Consider the following 8,863-nt stretch of genomic DNA (forward strand, 5'->3'; position numbering starts at 1 on the left):
TGAAGGATTAGTTAAATACTGAAAGGACCTAATTCATCAGATTTCTAATCACATGCCATTTAGAAGCATTTTACTTCACGACATTATGTGAAGAAAAAAGCATTTTAAAAAAACTATAATAAAATAGTCCACGAGACAACATATAACAGTTGTAGTATTTTCTATGTAAATGAAATTAGCTGATGGCTGAGAATAGGATTTTCAAAATCCTCTAAGCACCAGATATGAACAAATAGAGGAAAAGCTAAATTAACCTGCTTATTTCTGAGTATACTAGAATACAAATTGCCCAGAATTATGCGGCGTACACACACGCGCGCACACGCACCCCCCACACAGAGGCAAACCCACATTTTTCCCCATTTCTGAAACTAGTACCTTGCTGTGCTGGGTTGCTTAGGAGACTCTGATCCAAAGAGTTATGTCAGCAGGATTATGTAAGATCCCGACAGGTCTACCAAGGCTGGGTACATCAAAGAGAGAGGCCAGACAGAAATTTCTCTCTCGATTCTTCAAGCGTGGGAGCTGGATGCAAGGCTGACCACCTTCCTCTTTAAAAATATTACTGGCTAAGTCTTCACTTTGTCTCCATGACAATTTCCATCTCCGTTCCTTGGATTAGTGGATAGTCCCAAATGAATCTGTGCAACAAACATCAGTCCAATACTGCCTCAGCAAGGAGTTCAAACCTTGAAGTAGCTGCTGCTCCAGAGTTACTCGATGTTATGTATAAGATTCTGGCATGTACACACAATGCTGCAAACTGGAAAAATCAGCTCAAGTTATGAGGGAGATGGAAAATTACAGTATTGATATTCTCAGCATGAGTGGGTACAGATGGTCAGGAACAGATTGTATCAAATTGAAGAACAATAATAAAATCATGAACTACTCAGGTTCCCCAGCTGGAGGGAAAGAGAGAGTTGCACTGACTGTGAGTGACACCATGTAAAGGGCCCTGCGAGACAAGACGAGGAACCAATTAACGGCAAAGGAGCAGGTACACAGTTCAAGGTAGTAGGTGAGGATGAAAACCCTCCAGGTGCTACCACGATACAAACCCCCTTTCTACAACATCTTACAGAACCAGCAGCATGCCCTCGTTGACATGGCTGGGCATGAGTGGGAGAGTAGGGACAACTAATTATGGACTGAACATGACTTGGGTTCCTGGAATTTGTTCACACAGCAGCACCGATGAAGAGCTCATCCAACTTTGATGACTAAATCACCCATTGATGGCAAGAACATGCTCTTCTGCCTACAAAATCACATCAGGCTGGTTGTGACAAAAACGCAGGCATACCAGGTTTTAACTTGAAGAAATTTTTGTCTGATCCTCTGAATGTTTGGGCATGTAAGTTGTATGTGCCGACAGCAAGTACGACATATGCGCTGCCATTGTGAAAATAAATGTAAAGCAAATACTTGCAGAAGAAGCAAATAAGAAAATCACCACTCAAATGTATGGAATTTAAATGTCAGTTCCTAAAAAACAAGTTTTCCACAGACAGGCATAATTTTCATCTTTCACATAAACAAATTTTGAGGATCTTTAGTAAAATATCTTAGTAGAACTAAGAATTTTCTGGTATTTTTTTAATAGCTAGAAAAAGGAGGCGTGGGTCAATGCAATGCTACAGAGTGGCATCATCAGAGAGCGACCAGAAAATCAGAACCTCCCAAATGCTCAGGCCAAAATGCCATTAAAAACAGAAAAAGGGAATAAATGGTTATTAAGAAAAGACAATCACATTGGCAGGCAGCAAAAAGGGGGCTCCTGAGCATTGTCCTCCAACCACAAAGAGCTTGCAGGTGATTTTAATCATAGCTAGAATGAATTAATAAAAAACAAATGAGAAAACGTTATTACCATCCAAAAAAACAAATTAAAGAGGAGACTTTCACTGCATACTGAAACTGCCCTGCCACCTGAAAAAACCCCCAATTTTGATAATTCAAATAAGACAATAACTGTGAGAAAATCATCTTGCATTAAGCTGAAATTAGCTTAAAAATGAAGAACTGGAAGGCACAGCGTAGGCTAAAACAGATCAGATCTGCTCAAAGAAGACAGCAAAAAGGAACACAAAATGATGCTCTAAATCTTAAACTGAGCACAAGAGAATGAGTCCACCGCAGAACAACACAGAAGAAAAAACTCCAAAGAACTACCTGAAAGACACTTCTAGCAACTCTAAAACTGACATAGCATCACAGTCCTCTCCACAAAATTCTTCTACATACTTACGCTGAATTGGATTTGCAACATTGCTGCATCTTCAGGTACTTGAACAGTAGAAGAACAACAGATTACTTTTGGCAGCCCGACCTTATGATTTTCAGGCTGTGCGCTGTCACTGAACAACCAATGCACACCAGCAACACATGGCACATACCAAACATACCTAGATTGTGTTGACTTTCAGAAAGCTTTCAAGAGGACCTCTGAAGTTTTTCAGTGACTCTGTACAATATCCAGAAAATTTTGCAGTTTTCATTAAGACACCAGATGGGCCAAGATCTCTAAGCAGTTTGTTTGGAGTTAATACCGAATTTACCATATTTTGGAGGTAACAGATCTTCAAAACAGTGAAATTCTGTGGTCAGGTCACGCACGTGTAGGTCTGGACATTGCTGATGGTATCTGCCTCCTGGAGACGTTGATAAAAAACATGCTGCTAAAGAACTGTCAGAACTAAATAAAATGTCCTGAAGTCAGAAAGTCAAACAAAAAAGGTGGTGAAAAACAGTGCGACCTCAGATGATTGTATTGCTCCAAAAGAGGGAAGTCTTGAGAAGCGTTATTAGCTCACTTACTAAAACAGCAACTTTTGCACGGTTGCATCTGTGAATAAATGACTCGAGTGAAAAGCCTTGCTTTTCCATGGCTGGCCTCCAGCAGGGAAATCTAATGCCCTCCACGACAAGCTAGGAGTCTTTTGTAGCTATGCATTAAACATATACCTGTGGTACAGGAAGGAATGGATGGAAGACTGCTTTCAGCATTGGTATTCCCCTTGGTTACTCAGAGAGACGTAGCTGCACAGAACGAAGCAGGCCCTGTTCCTGGACTGGGCACACCTTTACGTCGCGGTCCAAGACACACGATCCTTGGCATCCCCAAAGCCAAGCAAACCACAGGGACATTTTCAGCAGAGTATTCACTGAAGCAGCAGTTTTGCAAGGAAACTTTGAGAACTGTAAAGGCATTGGCTTCTGATAGTACAGCTTCAAGGCAGCTGAACTCGTATGCTTCTGATGATATGAGAAGTGGGTTGAATTAAGACAGATGGATAAAATGAGAACCTGACTGATCTGCAGTTTCTTCCTTCAGATATCTCTCACTGAAAGACTTAACTGGTTAGTTTAGCATCCCACCGCACACTATTTCAGCTCTTCCCATCTTGTGATTAGTCTTTGATGACTAAAAATTTTAACAAAACTTTTTAAATTTTTTTTTTGAGCATTTAGTTCTAATCTGTTCTGCCACATTTTTCTGTGTCTGCCACCAGAAATGCATCCCTTAGTATGACTACGCAATTGAATTTTGACTCGGTCCAAAATTCACTATGACATTTCCTCAATGTACAGAGCTCAGTCAAAATCTCTGTCTAGGGCAGTTCACATAAAAGACTCTCCACAGAATAAGGCACAAAACCCATAAAGGTATTTGTCTTTTGAAGCAAGTTACTACACATTGTCCATAATTTAAAGAATTGTCACTGAGCCAGATTCCTGTTTTTATTCTTTTTATTCTTGGAGGAAAGAAATCCTCTTCTGATTAAACCTTAGTTTCAAATCACATTTAAACACCCAATTACTGTATTAAGTTTATTCCCCTGTTTGACATCACTATCATAATCCAGTTACCTACTCCATGCTGCTTTAACTTGTGATAGTGAACGTTTTCTGCTCAAGATATTGTACCACAGCCACCGGACAGCCATAACTGACAGGATTATATAAAAACAGTGGCTTATCATGAATGTCCTAACATTTTCTGATGTTAAATACTCACTTGAGAATGACGCAACTGCAAATATTGCCAGTGGTTTTGTTTGCCAAGGTTATATTTTGCCTTAAGTGATGCAAAAGAACACAGACTCTATTCCTGAAATAGCTGGTCTATAAATATGATACCTTTAGATATCCAGCTGAGCCAATGAATCTTTTGCCTTCAGACTTAAATGCTGGATTATCCCATTTGGGGGGGAAGGAGACCTATTTCACCTTACATTCTTATAGCATAAGAGAGAGTGATTTTTCCCTATCGTCTTTACTCAAACTGAGTGAGAAAACTGCTGACGCGCTCCTTCCTTTCCCATCTGTGCCTTGCAGCTCCCCCGACTCCTGCCATGCCAAACCCCACCCCTTTGGCCAGTCTGCAAAACCTTGTTATATTCTGGTAACAGTCCTTCCCCTTTGGCTCTCCTCTCTTCTCATTCTCCAAGCCTTTTTGAGACCAGGTTTCCTTTCCCCTAATACATCCCAAACACTGTGCACACCATAGCGTAGCTTCATAGGCATCTGCAAATGATTAAAGCAACCATAGGTCTTCCAGAGCTTAACGATCCTTATTTTTGGAGGGATTCAGGGTAACGTTCCACCAGGTAATATTATATGGTAGAAATAACCTCAAGAAATAAGTATTTCTGTCTTCTGGTTAGCAAAAGCTAAGCGATACAGCCAAGTCAATGATGACCATAGAGAAAGCAAGAATTTCTGAGGCGCTATTTAGGGAAGCAGTGACATGAAGAGAACAAAAACTGAAGAGAAAGAAAACCGTAATGCTGGAAAATCTGTAATCCTCTGATCAAACCAATTTTACAAAGACGAAGAAGTAATTTCATCCTCAGGTACTATTCAATCTCCATCCTAGATCTCCAAGTGCAGAAAAACAGCAAACAGCTGTTCTTGTAGGAGAGAGTGAAAGGGAAATGAGTAATGACCGAACGCTGCTGCCTAGCTACCCAGGGATGTTCGCCCCAGATAGTAACAGCGGGAGCGCTCAGACCGAGACTCGGCAGCTGTCGATAAGGTTTGGCTCTATGATGAACCAGTGGACTTCTCATGCAGGTGTTTCACGCGACAGCCTCTCTTAGCAGACATAACAGATCCCCCATCCCTTGCTACCTCCCACTATTCACTTGTACCTAATGCCATGACAGCTTTTATAAGCTGTTTTGTAAATCAATGGTATTTTTCAGGTCACTGAAAAAAAAAAAAAAAAATCTTATTCTACAACAAGGCTCTTAGAAAAAAGTCACATCTTCAAATAATTCCGCTCTGCTTGAACACAAGTTAGAGGCTTGGATGTCAGTCTTGTAATAAATATGTGAGTGCAGCACATCTACTAAATCTATATTAAATCTGTGGTTTTCTGTCATATTGTGGGTTTTAATCACATTTTTACAATGACGGTCGAAATACCATCTCCATCCATTTATCTTCTTAATAATCAGCAATGCTCCTTTGTCTGCAGAAAGATCTTTTGATTTTGCCCACACAAGCCCTAAAAGTAGAAAACGTGATGCAACATGCTGTAAACTCCTGATCATATCCCTCTACCCACTGAGAACACATCGTTTGCATCTGCTGAAACTGCTCCAGACTTGGACAAAATGAAATCACTAAGTACACTAACATTTATTAATATAAGAAAAACTTTGAAAACCAAGATCTTCCACTTTATATCCTAAAATCCACAGAGATCCCAGATCAAACTTTCAAGGCACTGAAAAACAGCAGCTCTGCTTAAAATCAGTAGAACTGTGCTTACTTATCACCTTTGAAAATAAGTCCTTAAGTTTGTTTCAAACTGTGTATAAAGAACATGATCTTCAACTCAGAGGAAGTGTGTCTTTTTTTTTTTTTTTTTCCATTTAATATACTAAGGAATGACACTTTCAGTAGTTTTTAGTTGGTGGTATTTGAACTATGGTCTTTGATTTTGTCCTAGAATTCTTCACATACCTTCTAAAGCCCCAGAAGTCCTAGGTGAGCACATCATGGTCTTTTCTTTCTAATTAAAGTCCCTCTTCTTCAAACGCCTTTCCATCTTTCTCTGGTATAACATTGAGCTCTTCAAGTTTCCCACAAACTATTACCCGCAGAAATTTCTTTGTCCTCAGTTACAGAACCTCATTCATCTCCCTTCAAACATTTTTAGACTTTTGCGATGTCGAATAACAGACATGAACTTGTCGCTGGTTTTGCTCATCTTAAATCTAATCGCCTCTGGGTGTGGTTCTGCCTAGGGTTGGACAGATATTCACAAGTTAACTAGCCGCTTTTTGTATCACAATGTTAATCATAAAATAAAACAAAGTTTTAAATCATAATATAAATGTCTGAGGTACGGGAGAAATGTCCGCTAAAATAACTACTCCACCGAGTAGAAAGCAAGATCAGCTACACAAAGCTGTTCACCATACCTGTACTGTAGACATCTAAGTTTAAGCAAGATAAATTCTACTCCAACTGCCACATTCTTGGTCCAATAACTAGGATCAGAAGGCACCGCAGAGATCTTTTCATATAACAGAGCATCTTTGGTTATCTGACTAAAGGCTAAGCAAATTAAACACAAAGCCATGGCAAAGATCAGAATAATTAGTGAAAACCGAGCACGCTGACCCACTAGTCCTAAAACCATCAGAGGAAAATGATTCAGATCATTGTTCCTGGTGCAAAACCCACTACGACGAGTGTAGGAAACTCCCTAGAAAGCTGTGCCCACTGAGGGATTACCTGAAGGGGTGTAAGGCTTCTTACAGGATACATGGCAGTGAGAATTTAGGGACAGAACAGGGAGAATTTGGGGACTATGTAAAATTTATTATGGGATTTAAGGGGATGGCAGCAATGTACAAAACTTACTATGGGATGTTTAAGGGAAGCACTAAAGGTGTGTAAAGGGAGGGACTAAGGTAGACCGGAGAGAAACAAGCGTGGAAAAAACAAGGACAAAGAGGACAGAGGGGGCCAGTCCCACGTAGACAGCTTAGCAATTACGCTTCAACACATGAGCCTTGCACTTCATCCCTGCAGTCCATCTGATATTCTTATTACACCCTATTTCTGACTGGTCTTGTGCACACATATGTGTCAACACTAGCAAACTTCAAGTAGGACTAGCCCATGAGTGGGACAATAGGAATAAATATGAGCCACTGGAGCAGGACCACATGTCTGAGGGACTTGAGGGTCTAGCAGGCAGCAGCTGGGAGAGAGGGGCTGGATGTCAGTGGCTGCCCAGGCCGTCTCACAGCAGCTACCAGAGACCCATACTGCAGGTGCATGCACGCCCCACAGGTGAACTTCAATCCTGGCCCACTGGAGAGGAGGAGCAGGGTGGAGCTGCAATACCTGAGAGCAGCCTGTGTTTACACAGGTGCCAGTAAAGGCACTGCTCTCTCCCCATGTTGATTTGTAGCTGGCCCTGTGTTTATTCTTTGTATTGAGTGTAGGTGTGCAGGCGGGTATTGTTTTGTATTGTTATGGGCTTGCAGAATCACAACTGCCTTGGATCCTCTGGATTGGGAAGGGGAAAAAATCCTCCCAGTCCCAAAGGCCAGGGGATTCTGCTACCATGAACAAAGTGAAGAATACCCACAGGGACACTGGCAAAAACACTCCTGTGGATTTTTTTTTTTAGTTTATCTAAAATTTTTATCCATTTGCATATACACCTCAGAAACCTGAGTGGCAGTTTATCTTGTTTTAGATATCTAGGATATACACAGAGTAAAAGAAGTTATTTTATTCAAATTTCTGTATCATTACAGAGCCTGGCTATGATAAAATAGGAATAAAACATTGATGACTCCACAGATGCTTTATCATGAAACAGCTAAAATTCATTCAAGGCCATGATTTAAATATTTCTTTATCAAATAAGTTATTTCTCTTTCAAAACAGCCTTTAAATATCTTCCCAAAGTAAGAATACATACAGAAGTTTTTTTTTTTTTTTTTTGAATCAGCAGGTATGTAGGCACTGCATTTGACTTAGAAAATAGTCCATCTTCTCCCCCCCCCCCCCTTTTTTTTCTTCAATCAACTGCACCAAAATTTTGAAGGCAATCATTAAGTTTCCTTGTATTTTCAGTATCTTATGTGATGCTAAGGATTTTATTCTACATACACTCGGGTATGCATATATGCAGATGCATGTATCCATAGTCTTTTTGCATATAAGGACTTTGATAAATCTAGGTAACTCCTTTAAGGTGATTAAGATGAGGCCTGATTACACCTCTCAAATCACCAAGGGAAAAAAAAAAACCCAAACCACCAAATAAAAAAAAAAAATTAAGACCTTCAGCTCCTCCAATGTGATTTCTAAACCATTTCAGTGATGGCCTGTGACAGACTTGTATGAGCACTTCTTGCAAGCAGAGCTACCACTTGGCAACTACTATATTTAAATAAATAAGTTTAAAAACCCTACTCTCAGTATTGTGGCATTACATGTTTTTGGTGGATGGCCACAAAAAGTGTCAGAGACCAACTGTAAGGGTTTCCAAAAGGGACAAATCAACAGCAGCTGGCCCAACAGCATACAAATCATGGCCAGGGATCCTCTGAACAGACAGACTGCGATCACCACCTGCAAACTGACTTCCAACCAGAAAGTCCGAGCCCACAGCTACACTGGTTTTACAACTAACATGTTTCTAGAAGTCATAGCAAGACTTGATTTTGGAAAACAGACTTTTTCTCGGAATGCTAAGAGGGTGCCCCATTTGATGACAAGACTAAGATCTCTGGTACAAGACCACACCCATTGATATATCTCAATATCCAAATACACAGAGTACCCTTCTAACTTTAAAAAGCCTTTTTTCAGCATGCTGTTA

This window comes from Nipponia nippon, unplaced genomic scaffold, assembly GCF_047370975.1.
Source record: "Nipponia nippon isolate SJK-2023a ecotype South Korea unplaced genomic scaffold, ASM4737097v1 scaffold_1, whole genome shotgun sequence".
Classification (NCBI taxonomy): domain Eukaryota; kingdom Metazoa; phylum Chordata; class Aves; order Pelecaniformes; family Threskiornithidae; genus Nipponia; species Nipponia nippon.